This window comes from Carica papaya, chromosome 1, assembly GCF_054855325.1.
Source record: "Carica papaya isolate Zhongbai chromosome 1, ASM5485532v1, whole genome shotgun sequence".
Classification (NCBI taxonomy): Eukaryota; Viridiplantae; Streptophyta; class Magnoliopsida; order Brassicales; family Caricaceae; genus Carica; species Carica papaya.
In genome coordinates this window covers 16,225,399-16,248,436 of record NC_142309.1, presented here as the reverse complement: position 1 = coordinate 16,248,436, position 23,038 = coordinate 16,225,399, and the positions used below count along the sequence as shown (strand labels likewise).

Here is a 23,038-nt window from a genome sequence, read left to right as displayed (position 1 = left end):
GGCTCAACACTTTCTAGCCAAGTAGTTTCCCCATTAGCTAGGTTGAGGAATTACATCACCATATTCGCACAAATAGATGGAGAATCATTGTATAAGTCTTGGGATTGCTATTGGGATCTGCTAAGGAGAGTTCTTCACCATGGTCTACCTATGTGGCTTCAAGTGAAGACATTCTACAATGATCTCACCACCAACATCAAGACCATGATTGATCTGCAGTTGGAGGAATATTGAATAATAAAACACTTGAGGCAACCTACAAGTTGATTGAGGAAATGACAAACAATAGTTACTAATGGGAGAAGGAGAGATCCTCATCAAGAAAGAATGTCAGCTTGCACAATATTAAAGACGATACAGCTCTATCTATGCAAATTGAGGCTTTAACTAAGAAGATAGACAACATGAATATGGCAACAGCGCAAGCAGTGTGAGTTCAGAATTCTGAAGTTCAACCAAGGGGGTCCGTCTCAATAAACTGAATAAGTGGAATATGTTGGTAATGCTCCAAGATAATAAGGGAATCCTTATTCTAATACTTACAATTCTAGATGGAAGAATCACCCTAATTTTTCATGGGGCAACCAAAATAATCAGAGACAAGCTGCCCCATCAGCTTTGATCCCTACTGAACGAAGGCCAAACATAGAGGATATGTTCGCCAAATTCATGACAGCAGCGGACACTAGGTTGCAAAGTAATGAAGCCTCCATCAAGAGTCTAGAGAACCAAATTGGGCAATTGAAAAAGTTAATTTTCGAGCGTGCCCAAGGAACTTTGCCAAACAATATAGAGATCAACCTAAGAGAGCATGTGAATGATATAATATTGAGGAGTGAAAAACAATTAGTGGAGGTGGAACCAAGGAAGAGAACAAAAGCAGATGAGAGCAACCCAAATAAGGAAGAAGAAGAAAAAAAAAGAGAGATAAAGAGAAGGAGTGGCTCAATAGAGGAGGACAACACTCTAACATTCCATATCTTGGGAGATTGAAGCAACAAAAAAAAGGATAAATAATTTGGTAAATTTTTGGATATTTTTAAATAATTGCATATTAACATTCATTTGGTTGAAGCTTTAAAATAAATGTCTAGCTATGCAAAGTTCCTAAAGGAGATTCTCTCAAACAAGAGGAAGTTGGAAGACGTGGCAATGGTGATACTTAACGAAGAATACTAAGCTATTCTATAAAATAAGATGCCACAAAAGTTGAATGATCCAGGTAAGTTTACTATTCCATGTAACTTAGGTGATCTGTCAATTGAAAAAGCTTTATGTAATTTGAGAGCTAGCATCAATTTGATTGCATATGATACTTACAAGAAGATAGGATTGGGAGAACCTAAGCCTATTAAGATTACTTTGCAATTAGCAGATAGGTCTATCAAAATTCCAGATGGAATAATAGAAAATGTGCTAGTTAAGTTTGATAAGTTTATATTTCCAGTAAACCTGTGATCTTATATATGGAGTAGGACTTTGAGATACCAATTATCCTAGGAAGACCATTTATACCAACTACTAGAGCTTTAATTGATGTTCATGATGGTAAATTGACTCTTAGGGTATTTGATGAGAAAATTACTTTTTATATGTTTGAATCCATGAAATATGCACATACTTCAGATGATACTTGTTTCATGATTTATACACTTGATTCAGTTGTGCAAGGTGTTTTTTAGGAAAATTACTTTAAAGATACATTAGATCAAGGTATCATGATTGGAGAAAGGAGTGACATTAAGAATGAAGAAGTCAATGAGCAAGTACCTTTGCTAGAAGCGAGACCTCAGTTTAATGCATCAAGGAATTTCATATTTGAGGAGATTCGTAACTGTAGTGAAAAGAAAGACAAGCCATCAACTAAAGAACCACTAAATTAGTTGAAATTAAGGTGGTTGGGACCCATGGATAAGTTTGAGCCTAGTTCTCCCCAGGTCAATGCAGGAGCAAGTTTTGGTTCAAGTTCCACCATAGAGGAGAGATTAAAGCAGCTTAATATGGGACAAAAAAAAATAAAGAATACCAAAGGCGAATGGAGCAATAATGATGGCATACTTCCAGCATATATGATTTCAACCCCCACCCTACCCACCGTCAGACAGTTAGTTTCACTTTTTATTTTATTTTATTTTTATTTTCAATTTTTTATGTTTGTTTTCCAGTCTATTTTTACCTTTTATATCTTTTAGTTCCCTACTCTCATTTACCACAAACTTGTTTGCTTAGTTTTCCTTTATCATTTGTCGATATGTTTTTAGGTTTTTCAAAAATTTCACCAAGGCTGTAGTGGATGCTACTCCAATAAAATCTCAGGGAAGTTTTGTTTCTTTTGTCTTCATTGTCTTTTATTTTTTTACTTCATGAATTATGGGGACATAGCCGCTTTTAAGTGTGGGGGAGTGGTATTCTAATTCTTTATATTTATTTTTATCCTTTAAATCTTAATGAAGTTCCATGATTTGATCTTGATGTGTCCTGTTACGTCATGACTAGCTATAATGATAATTGTGGCATTAAATCTATATGTATTGGGATAAGATTGTCTATGGAAATAGTTTAACAATGGAAGTATTTGACCTTATTTAGTTTATTTAAGTTTAAAAAGTTTAGAATCTTCAACATCCTTTGAGTAATGAAATTCATTTTTTTTTTGGTCTAAAGTGAATAATTCTTTACCAAAGAAAGTATATTTTGGTAGAGAATTAGATATATATGTATGCAAAAAGAAAAAAAAAACTACTCCACTAATCACTCAATTTTACACCACTAAAGGGCGTAACTTAGGGGGTCAGCGCTACGCTGCTTAACCAGAGGTCTCAATTTTGAGGCCTGGGAATGTACCTGCCTTTGGTAGGGAGAGCTTACTCCTTAGTGGGCCGATTTAGCTCGAAGAATAAAATTGTTGTTATGAATAAAGCTAGTAGAAAAAAAAACCTACTCCGCTAATAACTCAATTTTACACCACTAAGGGGCATAGCATAGCTATTCGGCACTATGCTAGCTTAACTAGAGGTCTGAATTTTGAGCCCTAGGAACATAGTTGCCTTTAGTAGGGAGGGCTTATTCCTTAATGGACCGATGTAGCTCGAAAAATAAAAATGTTGGTTATGAGTAGAGCTAGTGGCCATTTGAAAGTGTGTCCAACTGAGTAACCAGGGGCTGGCATCACCAATGTCTGCACTCACATAAAAAGGTTGACTGACATTCTGAACAACTAATAAGGTGCTTTGATTTCTAAAGTTGCATGGATGCCTACTCTTTTGCCAACTGAGCTTGATTATGTTTTGGGGTATAAATTTTGGATATTACAAATGATTGAATGACTCATAAAATATTTTAGATACTTAATTTCTAAGAATAAGATGGGACAGGATGAGGTCTATATTATGAACTTGTTGAACTGCCTTCGATAGATGATTATGCCTTTGTACATATTATTTTGTGTTATCCTGAGCTAATATAGTCTTGACGAGGAGGATTTCATTAATGGTTTTACTCTGGAATGGATTTAAGATTGCTTGAGGACAAACAAAAACTCAAGTGTCAGGGAGTTGATATAATTAAATTTTATAGATATTTTCTTATTTTATTTGAGTTTATTTTATTGATTTTTGCCACATATGTTGTTGGATTGTTTTTGGCACTTTTCAAGAATGATTTTGTGACTTGGAAGCAAATTAGAGTGGATTGGAACAAGATTTGGGTGAAAAGGTTTGAAACATGAAGATGTGGGAGACATGGCCATAACACACGACTATGTGTTACGGAGCCAATGTTTTTGTTTCTGAGGAGGAGTGAGACACGACCATATTCCTGAAAGACACGGCCGTATGCCCTATACTGGGTTAACACACGACCATGTGTTAAGAAGGCAACCTTTCTATTTCGCTCGTGAAAGAGACACAACCGTGTGTTTGGGAGACACGGCCGTATCATGTCTAAAAGCTGGAAATTAATGTAATTTTGAGGAAGACACGACCGTGTGTCAATTCAACACAGTCGTGGGACGTGCCAGATCAGAATATTAGGTCTTGAATGAAATAAAAAGATGAGGAGCCTAAAGAAAAAGACAGGACTGGAGGAGAAAAGAGAGGATGATTGTAGAGATCAAGAGCTTCTTTTAGTCGGTTACTCTTAATCATTTCATGTTTCCTTTAGATTTTATTCTTGTAATTTTCTTTAGGATGTGTAACTAAACTCTTCTGTTGGGATATTTGATGAAACCCTAAGGGATACTTTGTGATTTCCTTATTCAATTTATGAAAGGTTTTTTCCCCAATTCTTATATGTCATCTTATGGCTTAATGCATAAATAGATTGATCACCTGTTTGATGATTTATGATGAATGATTGGATTGAGAGATTGATTGCTTATTAGAATCTCAAGTTAGTATAAGAGATTAAATGTGAGTAGAGATACTTGACATGATTTATATATTTGATGATTGAATGTTAGTGCACCGATTCATACTAATCTATAGAGATTTGTGTGTCATTATGAAGTAGGTAGGGTAATTGATCTTGAAAAAGAGATTACTACATGATTGAATGAAATTGGGGGGAAGTTCTAGTTGTAGATTGAATTAAGGAAATTCAAAGTTGAACTTAGGGTGGATTCTAAGATCTTAACCATCGTTATATCTTGATTGTTAATTAATCCTTATTCATTGTTTCTTTTTGTTGTTAAGTTTTAGTTTATACTCATTCTCTTAGTCATTGGCCAAATAATATCAATTAGTTATGATTCTAATAATTGTTATATTAGTCCTCATAGGACGATATCCGAATTTACTGTTATAGTATGTATTCGAACTAGTGCACTTGTTAGGTGAGTCATATTACAACAGTTGGCTTGAGTACTCTCGCTTTAGAAATGCTTCCTTTTGTTCCCTAGGAGGTCATTATTGCGAGTCCTTTCCTTCCATCCACTAGTTTAGGTTTGTCTTCAACTATTATTGTGTCATCCCCTTTTCTTTGAGAGGTTTGATCCTCAAATCTACAGTGATTATAAACTTTTTGTCTAGGGAAAAAGAGGACAAACGATTTACCAGATAGGTAGCGGGGTGCTCAGATTATTCTTGAATGAAGAAATAACTTTTGGCCTAGCCTGAACTGTTACCTTTCTCTTCCTGTCTTTTAGTGAACTCATCATATGACTTCTTAATTTTGAGTTGGTCTTCGTAGGCATCTCTCCTTGACAAAAGTGTCAAAACATGGGTGAGGCTTCCCATTCATATAGACTATTGCTTCTTTTCACGAACATGGCTAACATCTCGATTTATTGCATTGGTTTGCCTAGTAGTAGGTGCCATTCTTTCATTAGAACCAAATCACACCGTTTATGATCTATATAGTTACCAATAGAAAATGGAACATGTACCTGCTTGGTGACGTTTATCTCTTTACTGTCATTCAACTAGTGTTGCTTGTAGGGGCTAGGATGCTATTTGCAGATTAATTCACTATAGACATTTTCATTGACCAGACATCTAGAGTGGAAGATAGGTTCCCTCTAGTCATTGCCTTAAGGCTTAACTTGTATGTTCAGTGCTCGTTGAGCCATGAACACATCCCGCTATACCGATTAAGTGACACTTTCTATACTTGCTCCCACTAGTGGTAGGTCTTCCTACTGATCACTACTCTCATGATCACTTACGATATGTCTGTCGTATCGGATGATCATGGCCCACTGATTGGGACATTGGGATGCAATATGCCTAATCTTAGGCACTTGAAACACTTAACAGTGCTTTGGTGAGTAGTAGGTGCCTTAGGGTTACCTATTGGGTTACTAGTGGGTTATTTTCCTTACTATCGTCCACCTTCTTACCTTTATCTCTTCGAGTCCATCTTTAATTACAGTGGGAATTGTTACTGACATATCCCTAGTTCCTTCCATGGTGGCTTCCAATCGTTGGTTAACTTGGGCCCTAATCATGGTTATTTCCATTTCCTTGTAGTATTTTTCTATTAACTTTGAGCCCTTAGTCATGTGTTGTAGCTTCAGGTTCATGTCCCTATTGAAATGAAGTAGTACAAATCGTTTCCTCATAATGGATCTTAGTTCTCTATAAGTGGTGATTGACAGGTTCCCATCTTGTTCAAGGAGAAGGGCTAATTAATCCCGCAATACTAAGGCCTAGTCGGTAAATTCAATGGTGACCAACTTGAGCTTTTTCTCTTAATTGTAGTTGCGGTAGCTGAAGATGCGATCTACTTTCCACTCCCACTCAAGATAAGCCTCGGGATCATTCTTTCCTTGAAGGCTGGTATATGGAACTTGAAGCCTCCTTGTCTGTCACCAACTTCATCACCATAGGATCCTATTTCTTCCCACTTTATTTAGCGTTAAGTGCGACTGAGATTGTCACCCTGTTCCTGACGATCCATGCGGGCAGGCATGTTACCTATTTGGATACTTAACTGAGTGAACATGTCTAAGACCCTCTATTATATAGTTACTGGTCTACTGTTGGTGCTTTTGTGAGACATCATGGAGTCATTACAAAGACAAATGTTAGTTAAAGTAATAACTCTCCCTTACCTTACCTTGTGTTTACCTTGCAATCTCTCAATTTATAAATTCTTCTGTTGAGTTAAGCATTTAGAATTAGAATCACTCGGATTGGGTTTGCAAGTTAGCTCCTTTGACACAACCAAAAACCCTGATGGATCTTGATTTCTACTGAAGCTCAGAAACAAGCACACGGAAGAAGGAATAATGTGCTTCTTGTGTATTAAGCAATTAGAAATAATTAGTCACTTAATTTCTTATGATAGAACAAAAGCATAATAAAAGATAGAAACGTAAATCACGAAGAATGATAGTTTGAACTAATGCATAGGGATCTGATTAAACTCGATGGATATACTCGAAAGGTGTATCTATTTATACTACCCCCAATTTTATTGGCTATGCTCTATGACTGGTCAAGTTTTTTCATTCAATGTTGATGCAAGATTATAGAAATACAATCCAAAATTAAATGTGAATGATGTAACGGAATGAAAATAAAAGTTTTCACTCCCACCTATTTAGTGAGTATTCTGTCTTTGATTCCTCAAAGGTTTTCTAGTCACTTAATTAGGCAACTATTTTGCTTTTATCATGCAAGGATGTAAAATAGTATGTCAATTACCTTATGGGGTGCAATTGAGATTTTATTGGTATTATATATATATATATTTGAATAATAGAACAAACATAAAATTACTTGAAATGAACAAATAGAATGGATTCAAGCAATATACAAATGAATTAACAATCAAAATAAATTTTAAACATTAATTTAAGAACAAAAATGCTGAAGAACAATAAAATAGTTTGGGTTTTAGGAGGCTAAGCTCTAATACCAGATGACATAGGAGGGTACGGAGAGGATCGAATCAACTCCTATAACCTGTAAAATGTATGCAATATCGAAACTTAACTACCTAGAAAACTCATCCCTCTACTTGAATCTATAACACCTAGTAGACATGCATAAACAAGAACTAGGGAACTAAAATAAGGAAAGAAAAAATACCACAAATTTACCGGTAAGTTGATCCCTACTCCTTGACTCAACAAGATTCTTGAAGACTCCCACGTTTTAAAGAACTTGAAAAAGCTAAAGAAATTAGCAAAATGCTAATTTTGAAGAAAAGCCAAAATTTTAATTTTTATTTCTTTAAAATGAATTGTGTTTATAACCTATGGGCAAACACTTATATATTTTCAAGTGATTACAAACACTTAAATATTTTAAAAATAATATTATATCCCAATTTAGGCTTGTGCATAAACGCGCGCTGCCTGCGCATGTGCGTGTGCTATTCATTTGCTTTATGTGCATGTGGCATGCAGCCTTGTACGCTTGGCGCATGCGTGGGAGGGCTCGTTTGTCCATGAGAAATTTTGCACACGTGCCAAGGAGCCTTCCTGCCACTTGTCATCTTTCAGGGAATATGGTTGCCTTGGCTTGGGCATTGCAGGTTCTCGAAATACTGGAAAATATGGCGAATATGTCTCCTGAATGTGCATTGCTACACATGTTGATGCGGGAGGGTATGGGGACGATCGAATCAACTCCTATAACCCACACAACGTATGCAATATTGAAACTTAACCGTTTAGAAAATGCTTTCATCTACTTGAATCTACAACATCTAATAGGCATGCATAAAGAAGAACTAAGGAATTAAAATAAGGAAAGAAAAAATACCACAGACTTACCGGTAAGTTGATCCCCGCTCCTTGCCTCAATAAAACTTTTAAAGACTCCTGTTTTTTAAAGAACATGAAGAAGTTAAAGAAATAAGAAAAATGTTAATTCTTGAAGAAAAGCCAAAGCTTTTAATTTTATTTCTCTTAAGTGAATTGTGTTTACAATCTATGGGCAATGATCTTTATATTGCTTTTTCCGAGGATAGTTTTAAGTGATTACAAATACTTAAAAATTATTAAAATAATATTCTATCTAAATCTAAAATTCAAATTAAATAATTAAATAAACCTAAGTGATAAAATTTACATTAAATTAACCATAAAAAATTAAAAAAATAATGAAATTATCCCATGTAAAACACATGGGAAAATTTACAAAAAAACATGTGGAAAAGGTGGAGGTGGAGTCCAAGAAGGACTCAAGGAGAAAAGAACGTTAGCCAGGTTACGGGTCACTCATGCAGGTTATGGGTACGGGCCGACCCGGGGACGACATGCGGCCAACATAGAGAAGGCCGCGTGTTGGGCCTGCATGCTGGGCCACTAGGCGTGCGTCTGGGTCGACTACGGGCCAGACGTGCACCTGGCAAGATGGGCTTGGGCACACGAAGGTTGTCCTGTATAGGGCCTACGGGACTCACATAAGGGCGCTACCATGCGAGCCGTGCGCGTGCACACACTATTCGCAAGCTTGCTCGTGCGCAGAGCATGTGGAATGACCTTCAGCACACTTGGTGTGTCGTTGTCATGTGGGGAAGGGTCCTGTATGTTCGAGTGGGCTTCAATTCGTGGGGGAATCGTTGCACTCGTGCCGAAGGTGGGTCACGTGTGTCGTATGAGTCTTCCACTAATTTCTCATGCCTTGGACCTTTTCTTGGGCATCATTGATGATCTTTCTACTCACCCATTGCTGTACTAATAGGTTGAAAATACCTTGAATTTTTCAGCCCAGCTTCACATAATTAGTCCCATGGGTAGTTGTACTTGTTTTACCATTGGTCCTAATTTGTCGTGGGCACCTTCAGTTCCCTTTGAGTAGGTCAGTGTGTCTACTACTTTTATTGGAGCTTCCTTCATGACTATGCTCGTGTCATCTGCCCTTCTTTAAAAGAATTCATCTTAGAATCTTCACCTACATCAAAATGAGAGAGATTAGATACATTAAAAGCGACAGACACTTCATACTCACCTTGTTGATCAATCTTATAAACGTTTTCATTGACATGTTCCAAGATTTAAAACATCTCCCCGAAGATCTAACTTAGATTTTTATTGCTTGGAAAACCTTTCCTTTCTTCGATGAACCCATACCTAATCTCTTGGTTGGAAAACCACGCATTTCCTCCCTTTATTAGCATTGTGGGCATAGGATTCATTCTTTTTTTGTATGTGTTGCCATGTCTTTTCGTGTATGGATTTGATAAGTTTAGCTCGCTATGGTCCATCAGCACTCTTTTTTCCTTCACAGGAATAGGGATTATATCCAATAGAGTTGAAAAGTTAAACCTTATACTACCTCGGAAGGTGATACGGAGTGGAAGTATGAATACTTCGGTTGTAGGTGAACTCAACCATGGGTAAATATCTTCCCAAGTCTTGAAGTTGTGGCAAACCATGGCCCTTAGTAGGGATCCTAAGGTCCTATTTATCACTTCAGTCTGCCCATCAGTTTGGAGGTGACATGCGGTAGAGGACAATAATTTTATCCCTAGCTTTCCCCACAACACCCTCTAAAAGTGGCTAAAAAATTTGACGTCCCTGTCACTCATGATGGTCTTAGGTATACTGTGAAGTTTCACTACGTCCCTAAAGAATAGGTTCACAATGTTTGTTGCATCATCTGTTTTGTGACATGCTATGAAATCGGTCATCTTGCTAAAACAATCTACCACAAAAAATATATTGTCATGATCCCTCCTTGTCCTAGGCAATCCTAGCACCAAATCCATAGAAATGTTTATCCACAGGGCTGTAGGTACAGGTAATGGAGTATATAGGCCATGAGGCAACACTTGAGATTTGGCTTGTCGACAAACAATACACTGGCCACAAATGTGCTCGGACATCACTCTTCATGTTAGGCTAGTAAAAGTGTTCCTGTAACATGTCTAGGGTTTTGGCTACCCCAAAATGTCCCATAAGTCTCCCACTATGTGCTTCGTATTAATAATTCCTTAATGGAACAACTTGGTATGCATAACTTGTTTTCCCTTAGTAGGAACCCATGGCTCCTGTGGTATTTTTGGAATGCGTAATGTTCATAAGCTTGGTAAATAGAGAAAAAATCTTTATCATTGGTATACATCTCCTTTATATGTTCAAACCCTAAAAATTTAGAACTTAAGGTGGAGAATAAAGCGTACCATTGAGATAATGCATAAGTGACAATGTTATCTTTCCCTTGCTTATACTTTGTTCACATGGGGAAATGATTTTATGAACTCCACCCACTTATTGTGATGCAAAAACCATAACGAAGGATGTCTCAATAAAAGAATAGAGTGCGCGGAACTCTGAAGTTCTTGAAGAATTAGGGCCCAATAGGGAAAAAACATAGTTCTCTGTAGGGCTAATTACTCGAAGTTGGGCCTGCAAGCTTCAAGGAATTTTTAATTTGCTCGTCTAGGATTGGGTAAGCAACACGATCAATGACGAAGCACAAAGGGAGGTCTAAAGCCCAGCGTGAAGATGGAAGACACGTGCGGCAGGCATAAAATACCTTTGGCACATGAGTAATAAACATGGAGATCGACCTGTGCAGGTGGGTAACTCGCACGCGTGAAGTAGCAAGCGAACGTGCGGCCAGAACAGCCCAAACACCCTCTGCGCCACATGCGCGCAATACCCGATCAACATGTGTGCGACCCCTGTGCATGTGCGTAAACCTGGGATCGCATGCCCCGTGTGCAATTTATGGGCTGGGATTCCCACTTGGTTGCCCATACGGACAAGCCCACGGATGGCCCAAGGGCCCAGGCCTGCCAGCCCACAACTCTCGCGGGCTTTCTCTCGTGCAACCCGCGTGGACTGGCCGGCTCGGCCCATCTGGTTAACCCAACTGACCGACCCCTCTTTTTCCTTTCTTGTTTTAAATATTTAAATTATTTAATATTTATTTTATTTTAAACCTTTTAAAAAAGGTTTATGACCCGCTTTTCAAAATACCCATGTGTTAAAAATAATTTCCACATGTGTTTTAATAGATTTCACATGGGATAAATATGGATTTTAAATTAATTATTATTTTATTATAACTCTATCCTTTAGGATTATTAAGTTAATTTATTTGGAAAAGAATAATTATTTTATTATACAATTATCCTAGATTGAGATAGAATTTTATCTAGGGTATTATTTTGTTAATTATTTCAAGATTTTTATACTCATCTAGATTGCCCAGAAAAGGTTATAAATAGACCTTCGCCCCTATGATGTAAAGCACACATTTGAGAATAAATTTGAGAGAATTCTTGAGAGTTTCGGCTTTTCTTCTTTTAGCATTTTTGCTAAAATTAGTTTCTTCAAGTTTTTGTGGAAAACAACAGTCTTTAGAAGTCTTGTTAAGCCAAGGAGCGGGGATTAACTTATCGGTAAGTCCATGGCATTTTTTCTTTCATTGTTTTATTTTCCTAGTATTTGTTTTTACTTTCTTCAGGATTGTAGATTCAATTAGAGGGAGGAGTTTAATTCTAGGTGGTTATTGTTTGGTATTGCATACATTGAGTAGGTCTTACGAGTAGATTCGATCCTCCCCATACCCTTCTGTATCATTTGATATTAGAGCTTTAGCTCTTAGAAACTCAAATCTATCTTTATTTACTTTAGCATTTTGTTCATTAACAATTCAAATTTTTTGATTTCTTTGTATTGCATCCGGTTTGAATTCATATCTATCTGTTTAATTCAAGTAGTTCGTGTTATTATTAAAAAAATTATATATATCAAAAATATTAAAAATATCCCAATTGTACCCCATAAGGCAATTGGCACATTGTTTGCATTTTACATCACAAAAGCAAAATAGCCACCTAATTAGTGACTGGAAATCCTTTGAGAAATCAAAGGCAAAGTACGTTGCCTAACCAGTGTAAGCAAAAACTTTTGTTTTCATTCTGCACATTATCCACATTTAATTTTTGAATTGCATTTCTGTAATCTGCATTAAGAAAACTTGACCGGTCATAGAGCGTAGCCGACAAATTGGAGTAGTATAGGAAGATACACCTGCCGGTTATATCTATCGGGATTGATTAGATCTCTATGCATCAGTTCAAATTGTCATTTTTTGTGATCTATGTTTTAATTTTCTTTATTTTATGATTGTTCCGTTACGTAATTAAGTGACTAATTGTTACTAGTTTCTTAATACACAAAGGGCGCAACATTCCTTTTTCTGTGTGCTTATTTCTGAGCTTTCGTAGAAATCGAAATTCTTTAGGGTTCTTTGTTGTGTCATAAAGACTAACGTGCAAACTCAATTCAAGTGATTTCGATCCCGAACGCTTAACTCGATAGATGAAGCAGTCAATTGAGGGATTGCAAAGTAAACACGAGTGAAGGCAAGAGAGAGTTTTTATCTTCACTAACGTCTTTTTACAAGTACTTTAACATGTTTTAGCTCGTTGGAGAACTCCCAATTGGAGCGATAACTTTGTTCTGCGGAGGGCCCTCAACTTGCACGTCAAGGACGAGGGCCATGAACAACGGGAGAATATATTCCACACTTGCTGCCTGGTCAACGGTAAGGTGTGTAGTATGATCGTCGATGGAGGAAGCTGCACCAACGTGGTAAATACCCTGTTCGTGGAAAGATTAAGACTAGCATGCACCGCCTATCCCAACCCTTACCGATTGTAGCGGTTGAATGAAAGCGACAAAATAAAGGTAACCCAGCGGGTCATGGTACCCTTCTCCATCGGTAAGTATAAAGATGAGGTATATTGTGATGTTATTCCTATGCACGCCAGCCATGTGATACTTGGTCGGCCTTGGCAATTTGATAGATGAGTCTAACACTATGGTCGAACCAACCACTATTCTTTGTGAAAGGATGACCTCACTCATATCCTTACACCCCTCTTACCCCAAGCGGTGCACGAGGATCAGGTGAAGCTCAAAAAGGCCTTCGAGGAATGCTTGGAGAGAGAAAAGAAGAGAAAAAGTCGGGAGCCCCCGGAAAGGAGTAAACCTAGCTCAGTAAAGACCCGAGAGAAAGAAAACGGGAAAAGTCTTTACGTGAGGGAATGTAGGTGAGATAACCCGTTTATGAGAGAAAAAACCTTGTAGTATTGCAGTATAAGGAAGTCTACCTAAACCTATCCGACTTAGACCCAGCCTTACCTCAGGGTATAGTTTCATTCCTCTAAAATTTCAAGGATGTCCTGCCAGATGAAATCCCAAATGGACTTCCACCACTATAGGGAATTGAACATCAAATTGATTTTATCTCTAAAGCAACCATTTCCAATTGCCCTACCTATAGGAGTAGTCCAGAAGAAACTAAGGAACTCTAGCGCCAAGTGGAAGAGCTGTTGGCCAAGGGGCATGTTAGGGAAAGTTTGAGCTCGTGTGCTGTACCTGTCTTGTTAGTACCCAAAAAGGATGATTCCTGGAGAATGTGTGTCTCCCGTCACGCTGCCAACAAAATTACCCTAAAATATCGACACCCTATTCCCCAGTTAGACGACATGCTAGATGAACTTAGTGGGGCAATTATCTTCACCAAAATAGATCTCAAAAGTGGGTACCACTAAATTAGGATGAACCCTGGAGACGAGTGGAAAACAACTTTTAAAAACAAGTACTCCCTTTATAAATGGCTCGTAATGCCTTTTGGCCTTTCAAATGCCCCCAGTACCTTTATGAGACTTATGAACCATGTTCTACGACCTTTCTTAGAAAAATTCGTAGTTGTGTACTTCGACAATATCGTAATCTACAACAGGAATCTAGACGACCATATCCAGCATATTCGTTCTGTTCTTGAGGTTCTGAAAAGGGAACGGTTATATGCTAATGCAAAAAACTATACCTTTGGCAGCGACAAGTTGATCTTTTTAGGATTTGTGGTAAGTGCTCATGGTATCAAGGTTGATGAAGAAAAGATAAAGGCCATTAAGGAGTGGCCCATGCTGAAAACTGCAAGTGAGGTGAGAAGTTTTCATGGGTTAGCCAGTTTCTATCGCAGGTTTGTCAAAGATTTTAGTTCCATCGTGACACCCTTAAACAAGTTAGTTAAAAAGGATGTCAAATTTGTATGGACTGATAAGAAAGAATCTGCCTTTACCCTATTAAAGGAAAAATTATGCTATGCCCCTATACTTGCTTTGCTTACTTTAACAAAATCTTTGAGGTTGAATATGATGTTTCAAGAATACGTATAGGAGCTGTGCTGATACAAGAAGGGTGCCTAATAGCCTACTTCAATGAGAAACTCAGTGACACACTGTTTAATTACTCGACCTACGATAATTATATGCTTGGTACGATCCTTAGAAGTGTGGCCACACTATTTGCTACTAAAAAAATTTATAATCCACACTGATCATGAGTCCCTTAAGCATTTGAAGGGTCAAGGTAAGCTCAACCGCCGACACGATAAGTGGGTAGAGTTCATAGAAATGTTCCCCTATGTGATCAAGTATAAGCAAGGGAAAGACAACGTCATTGCGGATGTGTTATCTCGAAGGTATGTGCTCCTATCCACTTTAAGCTCCAAATTCTTAGGGTTTGAGTACATAAAGGAGATGTACACTAATGATAAAGATTTTTTTTTTATCTACTAAGCTAGTGAGCATTGTGCTTTCCAAAAATATCACTAAATCAATGGATTCCTCTTAAGGGAGAATAGACTTTGCATACCAAGTTGTTCCATTAGGGAGTTATTAGTGCAGGAAACACAGTGGGGGACTCATGAGACATTTTCAAGGTGGCAAAAACCCTACACATGTTACAAGAGCATTTTTATTGGCCAAATATGAAGAGGGATGCTGAGCATATCTGTAGCCAGTGTATTATTTGTAGGTAAGCCAAATCTAGAGTGATGCCTATGGTTTGTACGCCCCGCTACCTGTACCCACAACCCTGTGGGAAGACATCTCTATGGACTTTGTACTAGGGCTTCCTAGGATAAGAGAGGTCATGATAGTGTATTTGTTGTGGTAGACTGTTTAGCAAGATGAACCATTTTATTGCATCACTCTTCATAACAAGACAGATAATGCCACAAAATTGCTAATTTATTCTTTAGGGACATATTCAAACTTCACGATATACCTAAATCCATTGTGAGTGACAAAGACATTAAGTTTCTCAGCCACTTTTGGAGAGTATTGTGGGGGAAACTGGGAACCAAGTTATTGGTCTCCACTACCTATCACCTCCAAACTGATGGGCAAACCAAAGTGGTAAATAAGACCCTAGGATCACTTTTAAGGGCGTGGTTGGCCGCAACTTGAAGACCTGGGAAGACTGCCTACCTATGATCGAGGTAGTGTACAGTTTTAATCCTTTGACTCTATTAGATCTAACCCCTGTTCCTGTGCAGGAAGGAAAGAGTACAGAGGGACAACAGTGCGCGGGACTCATTAAAACCATACATGAGAAGACTCAACAGCACATACTAAAACAAAATGAAGCCTATGCCCATAATGCTAACAAGAGATGGAAGCACCTCATTTTCCAACCAGGAGACTGGGTATGGGTTCACCTAAGGAAGGAAAGATTCCCAAGTAACAGAAATCTAAGTTGGATTCTCGAGGAGACAGACCATTCCAAGTTTTGGAGTGTGTCAATGACGACACCTACAAAATAGACCTACCAGGTGAGTACAAAGTGTCTGTTACTTTTAATGTATCTAACATTTTGCCTTTTGATGTAGGTGAAGATTCGAGGACGAATTTTTCTGAAGAAGGGGTGGATGAAGCGAAAACCATCATGAAGGATGTCCTGATAAAAGAAGAGAACACACAGGCTCTAAAGTCCTTGATGAATTAGGCCCAATGGGGAAACAAGTACAGTTGCCCATAGGCCTAATTACCTAAAGTTGGGCTTGCAAGCTTCAAGGAATTTTCAATTTGCTCATCCAAGATTGGGTAAGCAACATGATCAATGATGAAGCACAAAGGGAGGTCCAAAGCTTGGTGCGGAGATGGAAGACATGTGCGGCATGCGTAAACTACCTTTGGCACGTGAGTAACAAGTATGGCGATCTACCCATGCAGGTGGGTAACTCGTACGCATGAAGTAGCAAACGAGTGCGCGGCCAGAACAACCCGCATGCCCCACGCACTGCATGTGCTCAAGACACGAGCGGCATGCGCACGACCCCTGCTCATGTGTGTAAACCTGGGATTGCATGCTTTGCGCGCAACCCATGACCCGGGATTCCCACTTGGTCACCTATGTGGGCGGCCCAAGGGCCCAAGCCCGCCAGTCTGCGACTCTCACGGGCTTTCTCCTATGTAACCCATGCGGAGGCCGACCCCTCTTTTCCCTTTTTTTTAAATATTTAAATTATTTAATATTTATTTTATTTTAAAACCTTTTACAAAAGCTTGAGACCCACTTTTCAAAATATCCGTGTGTTAAAAATAATTTTAATATGTGTTTTAAATGGATTTTACATTGGATAAATATGGATTTTAAATTAATTATTATTTTATAGTAATTCTATCCTCTAGGATTATTAAATTAATTTATTTGGGATAGAATAATTATTTTATTATGTAATTATTCTAGATTAAGATAAAATTTTTTCTAGGGTATTATTTTATTAATTATCTCAAGATTTTTGTACTCATCTAGATTGCCCAAAAAAAACTATAAATAAACCTTTTCCCTTAGGATGTAAAGCACACATTTGAGAATAAATTTGAGAGAATTCTTGAGAGCTTCAATTTTTTTTCTTTTAGCATTTTTGCTTAAATTAACTTCTTCAAGTTCTTTAAGAAGCAACAGTCTTTAGAAATCTTGTTAAGCCAATAAGTGGGGATCAACTTATCGGTAAGTTTGTGGCGTCTTTTCTTTCCTTGTTTTATTTTTCTAGTCTTTGTTTTTACTTTCCTTTAAGATTGTAGATTTAATTACAAGGAGAGGTTTAAATATAGGTGGTTATTGTTTTGGTATTGCATATGTTGAGTGGGTTTCAAGAGTAGATTCGATCCTCCCATACCCTCCCGCGTCATACTGTGTCCACTATTGAGCTTACCTTGGACCTTTAGGTGTTTAAAGGATCATGATTGGTGTGAATCACAATTTTCTTTGGTAGTAGGTAGTATTGTCATATCTCTAAGGACTTTACCAAGGCATACAACTTCTTGTCATAGGTCGAGTAGTTGAGTAGTGTGCCACTAACCTTCTCACTATAGTAGGCTATTGGACGTGCTTCTTACATCGACAAAGCTCCTATACCTATTCTTGAAGCATTATATTCAAGTTTAAATGTTTTGTTAAAATCAAGTAAAAGCCAACATAAGGGCAGAGCTCAATATTTCTTTTAATAGGATAAAGGCCGATTCTTGTTTGTCAGTCCATAAGAATTTGGCATCCTATTTGACCAATTCATTTAAGGGTGTCATCATGGAATTAAAATCCTGGACAAACCTACTGTAGAAGCTTACTAACCCATTAAAACTCCTCACATCACTCATAGTTGTTAGTGTAGGCCATTCCTTAATGGTTTTTACCTTTTCTTCATCAACCATAATACCTCAAACACTCACTATGAATCCTAAGAAGATCAGCTTATCACTACAGAAGGTACATTTTTTCACATTAGCATATAATCATTCTTTTCTAAGGACTTCAAGGACTAAACAAATATGCTGGATGTGGTCATCTAATTTCTTATTGTAGATTAGAATATCGTCAAAGTATACCACTGTAAACTTCCATAGGAATAGACGTAGGACATGGTTCATAAGTATCATGAAGGTACTGGGGGCATTCGAAAGGTCGAAGGGCATTACGAGCAATTTGTAGAGGCTATACTTTGTTTTGAAGGCCATTTTTCATTCATCTTCGAGGTTCACTCTAATTTGGTGGTACCCCTTTTTGAGATCAATTTTGGTGAAAATAGTCGCCCCACTAAGTTCATCTAGCATGTCATCTAACTAGGGAATGGGGTGCCTATATTTTATTGTAATTTTGTTGATGACCCAACAGTCGACACATATTCTCCAAGAACCGTTCTTTTCGGTACTAGTAAGACGGGTACAGCACAAGCACTCAAACTTTTCCTAACATGTCCCTTTGCCAACAACTCTTCTACTTGACATTGGAGCTCCTTAGTTTCCTCTGGGTTACTCTTATAGGCAGGTCAGTTAGGAATGGTGACTCTGGGAACAAAGTAAATATGATGTTCAATTCCCAATAGTGGTGGGAGTCCGTCTAAAATTTCCTCCAGTAAGACACCTTTGAACTCCTATAGGAGGAAAACAATACTACGAGGTAGGGCTGGGTCAAGGTCGAATAGGTTCAAATAGACTTCCTTATATCACAATACTACAAGGTTTTTTCTTTCACAAACTGCTTGCCTCACCTGGCTTCCTCTCACATAAAGGCTCTTTTTCCTTTTTTCTTTCTCTTTCTAGGTATTCCTTAAAAGCCCTTTTGACCTTTGCTTAATCCTCGTGTACCTCTCGTGGTGAGAGGGGTATGACGACATGAGTGAGATCGTTATTTCGCAAAGAATAGCGATTGGTCCGACCATGGTGACAGACTTGCCTATCAAATTGCCATGGCCTACCAAGTATTACATGGTTAGCGTGCATAGGAATAACATCACAACATACCTCGTTTTTATACTTATCGATAGAGAAGGGTACTACCATGACTTACTGGGTTACCTTTATTTCGACGCTTTGATTCAACCATTATAACCGATAGGGATTGGGATGAACAGTGCATGTTAGTCCCAATCTTTCCACGAGCAGAGTACTTTCTACATTGGCACAACTACCTCCATCGATGATCATACTACACACTTTTCTGTTGGCCAAACGTTGTGTGTGGAAGATGTTCTCTCCCATTGTTCATGGTCTTCACCCTTGATTTGAAAGTTGAGAGCTCTTTGTAAAACAAGGGTACTGCTTCAGTTGGGAATTCCTGCAATGATCTAAGACTTATCAAAGTACCTGCAAGAAAAGGTTAGTGAAAGTAATAACTCTCCCTCACCTTCGCTTGTGTTTACCTATAATCTTTCAATTAACAGCTTTTTTTTTCGAGTTGAGCATTCAAAATTAGAATCACTTGAATCGAGTCTGCACGTTGGTCCTTATGACACAAGAAAGAACCCTGTTAGATATTTATTTCTATTGAAGCTAAAAAACAAGCACACAAAAGAAGGAATGGTGTGCCTTTTGTGTGTTCAGCAACTAGTAACAATTAGACTTAATCTTTATAATAGAACAAATGTACAATAAAAGATGGAAATGTAGATTACAAAGAATAACAATTATGACTGATGTGTAGGGATCTGATTAATCTCAATGAATATAATTAGAAGGTGTATCTATTTATACTACCCCCAAATTTTTGGCTACGCTCTACGACTGGTCAAGTTCCTTCATGCAACCTTAATGCAAGATTATAAAAATGCAATTCAAAAATTAAACGTGAATGATTTAATGGAAGGAGAACAAACATTTTCACTCACACTTGTTAGATGAGGTACTTTGCCTTTGATTCCTCAAAGGTTTTCCAATCACCCAATTAGGTGGCTATTATGCTTTTGTCATGCAAGAATGGAAATTAGCGTGTTAACTGCCTTATGGGGTGCAATTAAGATATTCTTGTATTTTATATATATATATTTTGAATAATGGAACAAACACAAAATTACTTTAAACGAACAATTAAAATGGATTCAAGTAATATGTAAATGAATTAACAATCAAAATAAATTTTGAATGTTAATTTAAGAACATGAATGCTAAAAAACAATAAAGATATTTTTGGGTTTTAAGAGCCTAAACTCTGATGCTAGATGACGTGGAAGTATGTGGAGATGATCAAATCAACTCCTATAACCCACACAATGTACGCATTATCAAAACTTACCCCCCCCCCACTTGAATTTGCAACACCAAATAGGCATGCATAAATAAGAACTACATAATTAAAACAAGAAAAGGAAAAATACCGCAAACTTACTAATAAGTCATTCCTCGCTTCCTGGCTCAACAAAACTTTTGAAGACCCCTGCTTCTTGAAGAACTTGAAGAAGTTAAAGAAATTAGCAAAATGTTAATTCTTGAAGAAAAACTAAAGCTTTTAATTTTATTTCTCTCAAGTGAATTGTGTTTACAACCTATGGGTAAAGGCCTTTATATAGGCTTTTCTCGAAATAGCTCTAAGTGATTAGAAACACTTAATTTTTTTAAAATAATATTATATCCTAATCTAGAATTCAAATTAAATAATTAAACAAACCTAAATGATAGAATTTACATTAAATTAAATATAAAAAATATTTTAAAAAAATGTTGAAATTATCCCATGTGTTTTCCATGAAAAACACATGGCGAAATTTAAAAAAAACATATGAAAAAGGTGGAGGTGGAGTCTAAGAAGGATTCAAGGAAAAAGAAGGTCGGTTGGATTACTTGTAACATTCGACTCATCGCTGTGCTTAATTAATTTGAAAAAATCTATTTATTCGAGCCTTTAGGCTGCATTGAACTCGTTTAATTTACTCCGCATATTATTTATCATAATTTGTGAATTTTACTAATTTTTAATTTTTTTATTTTATTTAATTTTAATTCTAATTTAATTGCATTAATTTTATTTATTTTATTTCAGTACAAAAAGAAATGAAATTTAGAAAAAATCCAGCAAAAAAATCCCATGGGGAAGGGGAGCTGCCCACGCGGGATGCCTGTACACTGTGTGCGTGTGCACATTCCATTTGCGTGCACGGTGCCGGGTCAGACACTGCGCGCGTCTTGTGGCGCACAAGTAGGCCCCGCACACTATTCATGCGCCGTCTGAATGGCAGGCCTGCACGGATAGGCCCCTGTGCACCTGGGGCTTGCGCGCAATAGGCCTGCGTGCGCGATAGGAGGCCTGTGTGCCTATAGGCTGGCCTGCAGCGTGCTGGGCGGGCCATTATCACCTCGGGTATTGCGCTGTCATCACCTCGGGTGGTGCACCACCGTTGCAGTCGATAGAGGAGACTTTTCTCCCTTATTTGTCATTTGAGCATCTTTTTCCTCTCTCTCCACTGAATTTCATCACTTGGTGCAAATCCAACAGTTTCTAATTTCTATAAATAGGTCTTCCCTTCTCATTCTTCCCCACACTTCCATTCTTTCATTTTTCAAGAATTAGAGAGAAAGAAAGAGAGAGAGAGAGTGATCTAGAGAAAGAAGTATGAAAGAAAAGGAGAACGGTGAAGGAAAAAATATCAAGGTTTCAGTAAGAAATTTAGTATTTCTTTTGACGTCTTAAGAAGTATTTTTAGATAAAAAAAAATATTAAATATGATAATTGTAATTTTGCCTGTTTTGCATGCTTTTGTGTATAGGTATAATAAGATAAATTGTTCTTGTTTTCAAGCATGCTATGTGATTTATAAACACTTTATGATTTGCATGTAATAAAAATAATATAAAATCGGTATTGTTACTTGGAAAAATAAAAGAAACAAAAAAAAAGTAAAATAAAGCATGAATGGTCTGAAGTTGTATCTGTATTGACATGCATAATGCATCAAGTATCTCGTTAAGCTTTTTATTTCTAAGGGATATTTATTCCCTTAACCCCATCCGGGGTATTTGTTTCTTCCTCCCCCATATAGTCTAGAAAAACGTAAGAGAGCCATTTCATATGGATTACGACGTATCCTCTTACAAGAGTAGTGATGCGAATATCTGTTAGGGGGGTCACCTTTGGTTAAGTACTGTCGTGACTATATATATTTAATAGGACCACTATGGTTGGTACGGCCGTAGTCGTAGATCGTACCATAGTGTAGCCAGCCAAAATTGTGCCTAAGCAAATTGTCGTTATCTATATTTGATTTAGTCATTCCACATGTGTAGTTGGAAATCTGTATCTGTCTTCAAAGATGGAAGTCGTAACGACTTCGTTAAGCATGACATGAAAATCTGAGCATTTCATGATTTATTTGATTTTCTCTATTATCTAGCATGATGTTTGTTTGCTTGATTATATTAACGTATTATTTTCCTAATAAATAACTTGTTTTATAAGGTAAAATAGGCCTACGAACACCCAGGTTCGGGTCCATAAGCAGTGACAATTGAAGTAGCTAAATGGTAAGTATTTATGTTAGAATAATCACCTTTAAAACTTTACTATGTTATTTAAATATTGTTTTCCTTACTGAGTATATGTAACTCACTCTTTTCATGCCCCGCTAGATGAGAAAGAAATGAGGAAACGCAAGTTGACCTACCCATTGAAGTCTATGAGGATCCCATAGATCTATAAAACTTGAGTGCATGATTGTTCCTGCACTCTAATGAGTCCAATAACATAGTGAAAGAAGTGATATTCTTTTGTATTTTGGCCTTGTATTTTATAGTCACTTCTGATCTCAGTTATATGTATATAATTGGAACTTATATATATTTGTAAGAGATTTATATTAATTTATTCTGCTGCATAAAATTTTATCATGCACTTGTTATTCTGTTTTTGTATTTGACACCCATTTGCCTTAATTAGTATTTGAGATGTCATATTGTTGGTCACTCATGTGGGTTAGGGGCACGGGCCAACCTGAGGAGGACACGGGCCTACATGGAACGGGCTACGGGCTAGGCCTATGTCATGGGTGTTGGGTCGCTGGGCGTGCAC

General features: G+C 37.4%; 1 long non-coding RNA gene across 1 annotated transcript in view; it reads left to right on the top strand.

The window, feature by feature from the left end:
• Positions 1-22,830, top strand: part of LOC110811482 (uncharacterized) — a 65,357-nt gene extending 42,527 nt beyond the window's left edge. The window contains exons 5-6 of the long non-coding RNA XR_015819367.1: positions 22,430-22,494; positions 22,600-22,830. This is a non-coding gene — a long non-coding RNA (uncharacterized LOC110811482). The remainder of the gene's footprint in view (positions 1-22,429; positions 22,495-22,599) is intronic.
• The last annotated feature ends 208 nt before the right edge of the window (positions 22,831-23,038 follow it).